This window comes from Pectinophora gossypiella, chromosome 6, assembly GCF_024362695.1.
Source record: "Pectinophora gossypiella chromosome 6, ilPecGoss1.1, whole genome shotgun sequence".
Lineage (NCBI taxonomy): Eukaryota > Metazoa > Arthropoda > Insecta > Lepidoptera > Gelechiidae > Pectinophora > Pectinophora gossypiella.
In genome coordinates, this window is record NC_065409.1 from 14,508,848 (window position 1) to 14,522,509 (window position 13,662).

General features: G+C 39.2%; 1 protein-coding gene across 2 annotated transcripts in view; it reads right to left on the reverse strand.

The window, feature by feature from the left end:
* LOC126367787 (putative fatty acyl-CoA reductase CG5065) overlaps positions 1 to 4,078 on the reverse strand; it is a 576,419-nt gene extending 572,341 nt beyond the window's left edge. For both annotated transcript variants that reach the window (XR_007566512.1, XM_050011528.1), the window contains exon 1: positions 3,939 to 4,078. The gene's annotated coding sequence lies outside the window, so the exon portion shown is untranslated. The remainder of the gene's footprint in view (positions 1 to 3,938) is intronic.
* Between the last annotated feature and the right edge of the window lie 9,584 nt (positions 4,079 to 13,662).

Sequence of the window (13,662 nt, forward strand, 5' to 3'; positions counted from 1 at the left end):
TCTGTTGATCAGTTAGGTTACCTTACTTTTAGCCTATTGCAAGTTAGTGTCAAAAATATTATTATTTTTAACTAGAAATGTACATAATTATTCTTATTGACATCCGTAAAATATTTGGCAGCCGTTTTTAGTACTTCTTAAAACTAGACATATAAAATCTTTCAGGGTAGGTAAGCGGACGCTCTAATTACATGTTTAGTTTTAAGTGTCAAAAAGTACCTAACTAATATAATTGAAAACAATGATGTACTATGATGAAGTACTTAAAATAAGTTTAATTATATAGATACCTGAGCTCGGTGGCGCAGCGGTAAACGCGCTCGGTCTGCGATTGTTGAAGTTAAGCAACTTTCGCAAAGGCCGGTCATAGGATGGGTGACCACAAAAAAAGTTTTCATCTCGAGCTCCTCCGTGCTTCAGAAGGCACGTTAAGCCGTTGGTCCCGGCTGCATTAGTAGTTGTTAATAACCATCAATTCGCACTGGGCCCGCGTGATGGTTTTAAGGCCCGATCTCCCTATCCATCCATAGGGAAGGCCCGTGCCCCAGCAGTGGGGACGTTAATGGGCTGATGATGATGATGATAAATATAGATACCTTATTTACCTTAGTTAAAATGTTAGAAGGTTGATTACCCCTGATCTAAGCAATTCATTCACAAACCTCTACATTTAAGTAAAAGGCGGGAAAGCCCGACCGGCCATGTTTCGAAATAACGTTATGTCATGACGCTAAAAGGGCGTTACGCGGGCGGCAGGCATTGCTCGGTCGACAGACATTTGCTAATATTTACATACATTTACATACTGAGATTGAAGTTCACACGAGGTGGTTTTAGAGGGACAAACAGGTATGTGCGATACGGCTCATCGCTTATTACGTTGGTCTAAAAGAAAGCTCGGTGAAGTGTGGGCACTCAGTTCATCGAGCGGTAGATGTAGGTACCTCAGACTACCCTAATTGGGAATAAAGTCGTGATCTTATTTTTTTTTACTTTTGATGGGTTTGCTCTTGGCCGAAGGCATTGACGGGGCCTAATATGGAGCGAGCTCGCCCAGAAGATGCCTATTCACTCTGGCCTTTTTTTTGACGTGACTTATTGACCTTATTGTAGATTTGCCGCAGATGGCATTAGCTACTTGGCCGGACAAATGGGGAGCGCTGAAGGCTCTCACCCGGTACAACGTTTAAGACAACAGGCCTTAGGATGCCCAGTTGGGCGCGAACCTCGGCTCAGGGCGTCGTTTGAGAGGAAAAATATTTGAAGGATTAATCGACCCTAGTGGGTCGATAGCGATAAGGGCTGATTGAGGGAAATCGTCGACCACGCCGGCGGGGTCGGTATCAGGGTCCTGAAGTGTTTGGTGTCGCGAGCTGATTGTCTGCCTCTATGGCTAGAGTAATCGGGTCGTCGGGATCGTTATTACGTCCTTCGGACGCCGATACTTTTCAGTACCGTCCCTAAGCGGGATGTATTCGGAAGCCGCAACTACCAGGTGATTTGGGTGGTGCGGAGCAGAATCGAAAAAAACGTTTTGAAGCTAATTTTTTGTTGGAAGGTCAGACAGGCAGTCGCTTCTGTAAAAAACCGGACCTGTCATATACGTATATATAATATCTTCAGGTTACGTTACGATGATGACATCTTATTGAGTCTTTCTCTACATGTTTTCATATGAAATTATGAATAACAATTATGCGTGGGGTTTTAATTTACGTTTTGAGGAAAAATAGTCAAAACAACAAGCATAACCCGTTCTGAACCGGAAGCCTAAGGAGAGTAAAAAATATTTGTTTATCTTCGGCGACATCGTAATCCTTACCACAACCTACGCTTCTTTTTTTTATCTATACATCTATCTCAATTGTTCTTACCAATTTTGTTTAAGTAATCATGGTTATTGTGTATTCAAGTATTTTAAATTTATTATTGTATTTAACTTCTGCTTCTGACAACCTGTTCAGCTGAGGAAAAGAAGCTGCAAGAAAAACCGTTACCATTCATATTGGTAACGGTTTTTCCTACAGGCGGGTCCCCAGTTTCGATACTTTTATCAAATAGGTTGAGGAGCTCGGTGGCGCAGCGGTTAATGCGCTCGGTCTGCGATTGTTGAAGTAAAGCAACTTTCGCAAAGGCCGGTCATTGGATGGGTGACCACAAAAAAAAAGGTTTCATCTCGAGCTCCTCCGTGCTTCGGAAGGCACGTTAAACCGTTGGTCCCGGCTGCATTAGCAGTCGTTAATAACCACCAATCCGCACTGGGCCCGCGTGATGGTTTAAGGCCCGATCTCCCTATCCATCCATAGGGAAGGCCCGTGCCCCAGCAGTGGGGACGTTAATGGGCTGATGATGATGATCAAATAGGTCGTAGCGCAGACAACTTGTGAAACCACAGCCCTAAGATATTAATGTGAAATAGGTTAAGGTCTTAAAGTTATTAAAGGAACAGTCATGGCAATCCGGCAGGGTTTAAGGCTATCGCATAATTGTTTTATTGACAACAAACAATGCATCAATAAAACATTGATCTTGTAGTTCGAGACTGTAAAATGAATATTGTAACCATATAAAGTTATTAATCGTTAACAACCGAGGGCCGTACGGGTTCTGCAGACGTCCGTCCGTTAAAAAAATCAAATTACTAGGCAGGTTTGTTGCCAAACTGGGAATGTTCCTGTTGTAAAACTCTTTTATAGTAAGAAAAAAAATCTTCAAAATTGGCTTACATAGCGCAGATTGGCTCAAAAAAATTACATATTATGTAACTAGCTGTAAAACTACTACTACATCGGAAGCTGTATCTCTGAGGGAAAGATGTGGCCAGAAAACCTCCCATCACAGGGCCCTACCCCTACTGTTTCATGTAAGGAGACTAGGTTCAACTAGGTTCTAGGTTCAATAATAATTTGTCCATCATGATCAGGCTTAATTTTGAATAATCTTATTCTCTGTCTGTTTGTATATCTATAGTTTTTTTTTTTTACTTGGCCGGACATATGTGGAGCGCTGAGGGTACCCGGTACAAAATTTAAGACAACAGGCCTGAAGGTGCCCAGTTAGGCGCGAACCTCGGCTCAGGGCGTCGTCTGAGAGGGTTACCTATGTTTGTAAGAATTAATCGACTCTAGTATGTCAATAGCGATAAGGGATGAACAAGGGAAATTGTCGATGTATTTACCTTCATAAGGTGAAAAACACATTACACCAACTTACCAAAATACACTGGCCTGCAAAACTAACTTCTAAGTACTTTTAGTCCTTACAGATTTCCAAAACCTACTATATACTTTAAAGATTATAATAACTTTTTTTAAAACACTAATATACTTACTTTTGAAATAAAAAGGACGTTAAATGTATAGCTTAATAGTTACAAAAAAACTGAAAATACGTTTTTTTATTATTTTAAATATCAAACTTCTGTAGTCTAGAAAAAAATTAATTAAAAGCGTAGTACTTAAGTTTTGCAAGCCAGTGTAAACATTACACATTACACATTAACTGCTTCCACCTAGATTATTGTGTAGTTAAAGAACTCATCGCAGCTTTCGATCATGTAATAAGAAAATCGTCTTCTCTTTCTTTATAAAAAGAAACGTCATAAATTCGTAATTACACGTATAAACGTACTGGTGACGGAAACCGGCGATTTCACAAGTCACTTCCTGAAAATGTAATTAAGAATCGCGCTTTAATACTAAAATAAATCCTTGGTGCATCTTTGTCTTCTCTGTTTTAATTGAACTACTTTATCTAATCAGTAAATATCTAAGTATATAAAGACATAAATCCATTCATTAATAAAATAGAAAAAGTAATCAAAAATATCCAAAATTTTAAAAAGAAAACTTTTCACGCTTCTTTGCCAACCCTAAAACAGTTTTAGATCTACCCTACATTTATAAATAAAACTGTAATAAAACACGGCTAACACTCACCTATTTAAGTCCCGAATAAACTTAAAAACTCACTTCACAGTATTGAATAACTTCGCACAAGTTACGAACGCACGAAATGGCGAGGAAAGTGAAACCGCGCAGGCACGGCGGATGGTGTGCGGCAACTAGCGACGCGAGACGCGCGTGCGCACATAGTCGGCTACGGCTAGGGCTGCCTATGATTGACTCAGTAATTCAGATAGATTGGATAGCTTACTGTGGTTTAGTGACGTTAGATTTTATATACCTACAAATAAATTATTAGTAGAAAAAATATACATACACACATGAAAAAACAGAAAAATAAGTACAAAAAGTTTAAAACATATTTATTGAGTCGACTGCTGCCCTGAGTCCTGCAGACACCTTCTAATTTTATTTTAAGTTATACCCGTCATTTTCTTATTCGCCGAAAACGAAAGGGAAGGATGATTGGCAACTGACAATTTTAAAAAAATAACCGAGCGAATAAAATAGGCCTCTCGCTCATATGTAATCCGTTTGACGTGTGCTGTCAACTTAATCCTGTCGGGACATTGGCCAATATAAAATAGTGAAAGAGTTTTTAAATTACTGACTAAAATTGACGTGTGTTCCATAAATTTTATGCCTGTCGATTACCCGTCCCTTTCCTTTTCGGCGGATAAGAAAATGACAGGTGTAACTTAAAATAAAATTAGATGGTGTATACCGGAATCAGCCCCAATATTGACTTGTGTACGTTTGGCTCAGATGGCATTATTTGGTCTAATATCAAACTCACACACAACCCACACAATAGAAGAAGAGGATAGCCGTATGAAATTCTGACGACTCTACATAGAACTCGAGGTCTTTTTTTTTTGACGTGACTTTTTTGTAGATTTGCCGCAGATGGCATTAACTACTTGTCTGGACAAATGGGGAGCGCTGAAGGCTCTCACCCGGTACAACGTTTAAGACAACAGGCCCGAGGGTGCCAGTCGTGCGCGAATCTCGGCTTAGGGCGTCGTCTGAGAGGAAAAAATTTGAAGGAATTAATCGACCCTAGTGGGTCAATGGCGATAAGCGCTAATTGAGGTAAATCGTCGACCACGCCGGCAGGGTCCTAAAGTGTTTGGTGTCGCGAGCTGATTGGCTGCCTCTATGGCTAGAGTAATCGGGTCATCGGGATCGTATAACTCGAGGTCTACCCTTTGTCAATGAAAACAACTTTCTAACTCACTCTTCATCCATTCATGACTTCATAGAGTCGGCGAGAGAAAGACTGATTCATTGACACAGTGTAATTGTATGATGTAATGAAAAGTGAGTCTACTCAGTATTATCTAGCACATTCCTATTATAGTTGTATAAGCTACGTTACTTTAACCGGGTGGTAAAGAGGTTAGTGTTAGGAATTTGCGTTTGAAAAAAAGTTTATGTAATAATGTTAGCTGCAATGTATACATATACTTAACTAACTTCATGTTAAATGGATGATATGTGATTCTGACATTTTAATATCTGTTAATGAATGGTTTAGTGCAGTCTACATGGTCTAGTGGTTAGAAAGCTAAACTCACGATCTGGAAGTCCGGGTTCGATTCTCGATGGGGACAATGTCGAAATCACTTTGTGAGACTGTTCTTTTTTTGGCTAGGCCATTACAGGGTTTGCGGTGATGTGCCGTTCCCGGGAAAATTCCCAAAGTAGGAATGTTCCCATTGTAAAAATTCTTCTAACGTTCGTATCACAGATACTTTATTGCACACAAACTACTAAACTAAATAATACATTGGCCCCGATTCCTGCAGACACCGCCTAATTTTATTTTAAGTTATATCTGTCATTTTCATATCCGTCGAAAAGGAAAGGGACGGATGATTCATAGCTCTTAATTTTAGGAAGAATGAGTAAATGAATGAATAACCCGGGCGAATCAAAAGGTACGTCGCTGGTATGCAAACCGTTTGACGTGCTGTCTACTTAACTGTGTCGGGTTATTGACGGATGTAAAATTTTTAGACGGTTGGTTTAGATTTGTGCTTAAAATTGACGTGTGTTCCATAAATTTTATGCTTGTAGATTACCCGTCCCTTTCCTTTTCGGCGGATAAGAAAATGACAGATATAACTTAAAATAAAATTAGATGGTATTTACAGGAATTAGCACCATTGTTTTCGAATTTCTATTTTTATTTAGGCTTCAAATTGTTAACTGGTTCCCGCCTAGTTTGGGGACCCCTGTCCAATTTCTAATTATTATTAGTTTGTATGAGCACATAATCAAATTCTAGTTGTAAGTGATTCTATGTAAATATATTTTTTGTGCAATAAATATTATATTATTATTATTAAACGAAATACAAAAGAGAAATAGAAAGAGTACAATAGGCGACCTTATTGCTAAGTAGCAATCTCTACCAGGCAACCTTTATAGTAACCTCTTTTATAGTAAGCACACTGCTTTTCTTCTTCAAATTGTTCTTTCTTGTACTCTGGTCTTATCTGCCTAAAGGTTAGGTAATAAAGTTCTTTTTACATATGCACCTTTCGCTGGCAATGTTCCCAAAATGAGAATATTCCTGACGGCACATCACTGTTTAAAACCGATTGAATATTAAAGTTTCAGTTTTTGTAGTTTGACTTTTCAGGCTTGAATCACATGATTGTCCGAAAAAGTAAGATGATTCCGTACTTCGGAGGGCGCGTTAAGCCGTTGGTCCCGGCTCATCATCATCAGCCGTACGACGCCCATTGCTGGGTATAGGCCTCCCCTAAGGATCTCCACGACGATCGGTCCTGCGCTGCCCGCATCCAGCGGCTTCCCGCGACCTTCACCAGATCGTCGGTCCACCTTGTAGCGGGCCTACCCACTGAGCGTCGTCCGACACGTGGTCGCCATTCCAGAACCCTTCCGCCCCAGCGGCCATCGGTTCTCCTCGCTATGTGTCCTGCCCACTGCCACTTCAGCTTTGCAATTCTCCGAGCTATGTCGGTGACTTTAGTTCTCCTGCGGATCTCCTCATTTCTGATTCGATCCAGCAGGGAAATACCGAGCATAGCTCTCTCCATTGCCCGCTGAGCGACACCGAGCCTCCTCACGAGACCCATAGTAAGCGGCCACGTCTCACTGCCGTAGGTCATCACTGGCAACACGCACTGGTCAAAGACTTTCGTCTTGAGACACTGAGGTATTTTGGACGAGAAGATATTCCGCAGCTTCCCGAACGCGTTGGTCCCGGCTAGTAGCCGTAAAAACACCTCTACCATTGGAGCAGCGTGGTGGAGTATGCTCCACACCCCTTCCGGTTGATTGAGGGGAGGCCTGTGCCCAGCAGTGGGACGTATATAGGCAGTTTTTGTTATGTTATTTTCTTTTACAATAACTCCTTAACTACTCCATTTAAGCGACATAGCCTGTGTTTGGAGGCCCCATAGTAGGGGGACGAGATCTTTGCCATTAGCTGAACACGAGTCCTAGAAACCACGTGATATCAATTATCTATGATCCAAACATGAATTTAAACTCATAAAGTCCAATTCAGTACGTATACAGGCGTTTATGTTATGTTATGAATATTAAAGTTGTAGGATAAAATAAAGTGGATTATTTCTTGAATATATCTACTATCTAGACAAACGTTCGTTAGCACGGTAACAGGCGTGGAGTTAGTACGCGATAGCTCTCATAGAGTACGAGTACTTGTACTAGTTTACACCAATCGGCTTCGAAACCAGTTACACCAGTGATTGCAATCCTTTCTATTCCCTTATTGGAACACTAGTTTCTAAACAATATACGAGTAGGATAAAAGCCAAGATAACGGGTTGCGACAGAGAATATAGATGTTTCGGCACATCGTTTAATGTTTAATACAAACAAAACTTACAGCGTAACTAGTATTTGCCCGCAACTTCCCTTCCATTAATCTAGAATAGAAAATCTCATAGATAGTGAGTTATAGACACATAGCTTCTTATCGTGTGGGTTGTGAGGTGGAATACCAGCGCTGGTGTCAGGGTTATTATTGAGCCGCCAAAGGCCCCTGACATGGCTCATGTAACGATTACTCACTTACATCAGTAAGTAGTAACCGGGACCAACGGCTTAACGTGCCTCCCGAAGCACGGTTAGAGACAGATAAACTCACTATAGACCTGTGATACGTCGGCCCCGATACCTGCAGTCACGTCTTAATTTTATTATAAGTTATACCTGTCATTTTCTTATCCGCCGAAAAGGAAAGGGACGGATGGTTGACAGTTCTTCATTTTCAAAAGAATGAATAAAATAGGCATCTCGCTCATATGCAATCCATTTGACTTGTGCTGTCAACTTAATTCTGTCGGGTTATAGGCGAATTAAAATTTTTGAAGGGTTTTTTAAATTTCTGCCTAAAATTTACGTGTGTTCCATAAATTTTATGCCTGTCGATTGTCCGTCCCTTTCTTTATCAGCAGATAAGAAAATGACAGGTATAACTTAAAATAAAATTAGATGGTGTGTATAGGTATCAGCACGATTGGCTTGCTTCACAATCGGAGAGCGCCGCTTTGGACCCCGGGACCGGACCTGCAACAATGAGTTACTTTATTAACACTTTCAAGGACAGAACGTCTACGGACGTTGCGATTCCAAGGTGTCATACTACCTATTATGAACCATCAATGAACCATGGTCACATGGTGAAAGGGTTAATTTATCTTTAGTGCAATTTTCACTAACACAGTTGGCTCGACCATTAAGTACAGACGACGATGTGACTCATCAGCTCAGTGAGGTGTGGGTACTTATTTCACCTTGCGATGGATGTACCGCTGACTACCCCAATCGGGATGTAGTCGTGAGTTTATGTTATGTCCTGAGGCTCCGGGTCCAAATCCCGGTGGGGGTATATCACAAAAATCACTTTGTGATCCCTAGTTTGGTTAGGACATTACAGGCTGATCACCTGATTGTCCGAAAGTAAGATGATCCGTTCGGAAGACACGTTAAGCCGTTGGTCAATCTACAATAAGTCACGTCAAAAAAAGAGGCACCTTGTGGTGACAAAGGATTTTATTAAAAGACTTTATATTTTAATTTTTTTAGTAACAGATTGTTATATTCCAATCATTAAATGTAATTTAAGCTTAATCAAATTGAAATCTTTCTAAGAACGCGACCCTGGTTAGACGATTCAATCATTCAAAGTTTTTCCTAAGGCTTTGCAAGAACAAACATGATTTTTTTAAACCGTTTCTTTTTCTAAAATCTTGCGAAACTAAAAGAAAAAGAAGAAGGCAGTTTAAAAAGAAAAGATTAGTTTGTCCTACTTTCTACTACTACCGTCATAAAATTTTGAGTTTAGATAGTGATCTCTATGACAAAACGTTGAACTAATAATGCAAGATAAGGTATAGAATATCTCGTCAATCTATATAGGAACTTATAAAAATCTAAATCTATTCAATCGTCCGCAGTGTTAGAGGCGATTCTAGGCTATAGTAACATATTATACAACAACGATTCTAGAAACTTTAGTTCTTACTACAATCATATCACTTACTATCATTCAAATATTTAACGTTATGTCTGAAAAAAAAACCTATACTTCACATGCTCGAAGTAAATTCATACTATATCTGGTACAATTTAAAGGCTAGATTTGCGACTAGCAATCATTATGAGTAAACCCTATGCCGTGCGAAAAGAATGACCCAGCAACGCCATCTATTTGACATTAAATGTATTAACTCGATATTCGATTAGCATTATGGATCACGCACGGCGTAATACTCAGCTTGAGGCCAATGATGTTTTAGAAGTTCCGAGGCTATTCGTAAGATGGCGTTGTTTTTGAAATAAAAAAATATAAAATAGTACATACATAAGTGTTTTTTATGATATATGCTTAACTAGTAAACTTTGAAACTTACTTTGATGATAAAGTCATGATCAATATCATGTACCCATTTTAGAACTCTGTCGCAGTGACGTATTTGACATTTATCGAGACTTACGTGTACAATTTGTCAAAGAAGTTAAAATGGCATGGTACCAAAGAGTACCTAAACTTATAGCACTTGTAGCAGTACAGGATACCTACCCGCATGCCTCATTATTTTGCACGTGAGCTTTTTACATCTCGTCATCTTATGAGTTCGCGCCCAACTGGGCACCCTCAGGCTTGTTATCTTAAACGTTGTACTGGAGGAGAGCCTTCAGTGCTCCCCATTTGTCCGGCCAAGTAGTTAATGCCATCTGCGGCAAATCTACAATAAGTCACGACAAAAAAATAAGGTCTTATGAGTAAAAACCGCGTAAGCACCTTTTTGAAAAATAACATTCTAATGTGATTTTCTTTAACAAAACATCGATTTTTTTCAATGAGAGACTTCCCAGGGTACGTTCTCCAAAACAATATAGATGGCGCTGTACAGTTTTCCCTTCGTTTAACCTTCTAATTTCATGAACAGCCGTATGCATCTTTTATATCTTTGTTTTTGAGTATAAATGATGACCCTTTTTATTACACCCAGGCACAACTTACATCTTCCACCCATCATTATTCTGATCAAAATAAAGAGAAGCAATATAGGTAGCAATATAATTATATGCATCTCTCTCTCTATTTAAGAGCTGCGCTCGTGTCGGTGGAGTAACCGCCATTCCTCTCTTCTTCCCGCCAAAACCTTCACCTCCCGATACGACACGACCTGCACCTTCTCTTTTATTTGTTTCATAAATGTTATCCTAGGTCTACCCCTTCCTCTCTTCCCTTCAATTTTTCCTTCTATAATGTTTGTTATAAATGAATCGTGTCGTATCAGGTGGCCAATCATATTTCCTCTCCGGTTCTCTATAGTCTTCAATATGGTTCTCTTTTCTTCAACTCTTTCCAGCACTTTTTCATTTGACACCATTTCAGTCCAGCTTATACCCTCCATCCTTCGCCAACACCACATCTCAAACGCTTCCAATTATATGCATAATGTGATCCAAATATCAAGCAACAATTATTTTTATATATGCTTCTCCCATTGTGTTTTGGAATAATTACGTACCCGAGTAATGAAAAAAAAAACATAATTATTACGTTACAGTTTCAACGCCACCTGTATTATTTTTGGTGAACGTAGCCTGAAAAGTTTCTCATTAAGAGCATTCTAGGTAAAAATTTTGATTACAATTTCCACGTGGATTGAAACTAGTTCGTCTGTTGCGAATTTGCGAGGTTTTAATAAAAATCATCAAAATAGTTTTCTAAAAAGGAACCTATACGTGGTTTTCACTATAATGCGACCATATTATTACGTGACACAAAACAGATGTTATCAAGCGGGCCTCTTTATTATTACGTAATAAGATACACCCTTCGAACCTTTACAGAATAATGCACAATTTATTATCATTATATATTTTTAAACGGCCGACCCCATCTCAGTAAATGATGTTGTTTATTACAAGAATAATAAAATTAAAATCACGACAAGGCCCGAAAGGGAAAGTTGTCCGCCTACAGTGCGTGGTCCGTAACGTGCGCGTACGCAGAACCGTGCTTCTTCTCACTTCGAGTAAGCTCCGCCGCGCTTTGACACTTTTTGAGTCTGTGCGAACTTTTTAAAAGCTTTTCACGACATTTTAAAGTGGTTTTAAAACTTTTGGTGTTTTATATTCGATTCAGTAAAGAATTATAGCAGTGTTGTGTTTGTGAAGTCACATGTTTTGATCAAATTAAGCTCCAAGGTGATTTAGATTTCCATATTATGATTATAAAGTTCAGAATGTTTAGTGCGTGACAAGTGTGAACGTGTATGTTTAGACAACAATTAAGATAGATATTTATCGTAAGTGTATTTAGGTTGAGATCTGATTGCTTTAACGAATCGTGAATTACGGATGAAGTTTAATCAATCCATGTTTAGATTATAATTAAGGCAAGGTTCCACCAAGGGCTTTGGTGTTTTTGTTATTTCCAATTGCGTATCTCTTTACGTCTTTGGAATGTCGATGTGATTTTTCATAACACATCACGCTTGTATATCCGAAGGGGTAAACCGATACACCTATTTCTCGTCAGCTATGTTTAGTCCCATGTAGATAATAGGGCGCGAGCCTATTGCTACTCTGGCACAATTTCTGGAAACCTCGGAATATCAATTATCATTAATATTACAAAAACGCCAAATAATTAAATCAGGCAAATCACATTTTCCACTGGCGCCTGACATATTATCCACTTCGGATCTATAAATAGAACTTAGTCTCCAGTGATCTTGTTCCATCTCGCAATTCAACGAGAAACTTAGTCGTGCTTACTGTAGCCTATCCTCTGATATATCATCCACTTGCAACCTTGCCATCTGATCCGCCATTCGATATGCAACCCAAGAGCCGTAAAGCACTGTAACTTACCTGCGACCAGTTATCAGTTACCTTCTGCAGTTCCAATCTGGACCCATAGTGCACCAGACGTATTGCAATATCAGCGACTTCGTATCAGCAATATTCCAAGAGTTGATGCCATGCGACGTAAAGAGCCGCCTGTTTCGGCCACAGGCCGTGGCAAAAGCCTCATCGCGACCAGGACAAGCCAACAGCAACAACGCAAAATGCAGGGCCAAAGAAGCCAACTGCCAAGAAGTTACTCTTCACCAGCCACGCAAAACGAGCCAGAAAGACAATCTCTCCAGAAAGGCTATGTCATGAGAAGTTTTTCATCCCCTGAACCAAAGCATCTGGATTACAGAAGGAATTCAGACTCGTTCTACCGGCCAAAATCCCACGGATCCAGAAGCGAGCTGGACTCAGATTTAGAGAATTTCGAGCAGTTTGAGGAAGGGTTTTTGGATATAGATGCTGACCAGGAAGTCATGTTTGCTCCGTATAGAGAGGAGCCCAAGAGGGTTATGACCACGCTGTTGCCAGGCAGTGGACTGCAGAAGGTGACCATGAGACCGATCTCGTCCACTGCGCAGACACTGCAAGGGGCTAGAGAGGCTATGAGACAGCTGCAGAAAAAGGAGGAAGACAAAGGTACGTCTCTTGCTTATTTATTCTTCATAATATTTTGGTCTTGGGGATCGGATCCCGTGAAAACGAGATGACTAGCGTTATCTGGCTCTTTTTTTAGAGATTATGAATTACTTCTGAAGTTTTACTAGTAAAGATTGGAAACATAACATAACATAACAAATACTTTATTGCACAAACAGGAAAAAACATAATACAAAACAAAAGAGAAATAGAATTAGTACAATAGGCGGCCTTATTGCTAAGTAGCAATCTAAAAAAAATAAAGTAGGAAAGTATAATTTATGTTTCCCATGTTGTAAATACTGGATACAATCTCCACGCGTCAAATTGCGTCCGATTCATAATATCTAAATAACTATATTTTAATACCTATGTATTTTTTTTTAATTTTATAATGAATTAAAAAAATGTTCCATTATTTTGTTACTAATGATTGTGACGAATTCGAATCGTTTATAATAACTAATGCTCTGATGGATTGATGAGTCGTGGATGTACCAGTCGATTACATTTTAAAAGCTTCTATTATTTATTCTTCTTGAGATCAGTATCATCAGTATTGCCAAGAAGAAAAAAAAACAGAATCGACAGAGAAACAGATGACATAACATTATAAAAGAAAAAAAAAACAAAATATAAAAAGAAGGTTTTGTTCAATGACAACTCCATTTCACTTTTCATTTTCTTTTTTTACTTTTTTTATGAACTGTTTGTTTGAAATAAAATATATAAATAAGTCTAT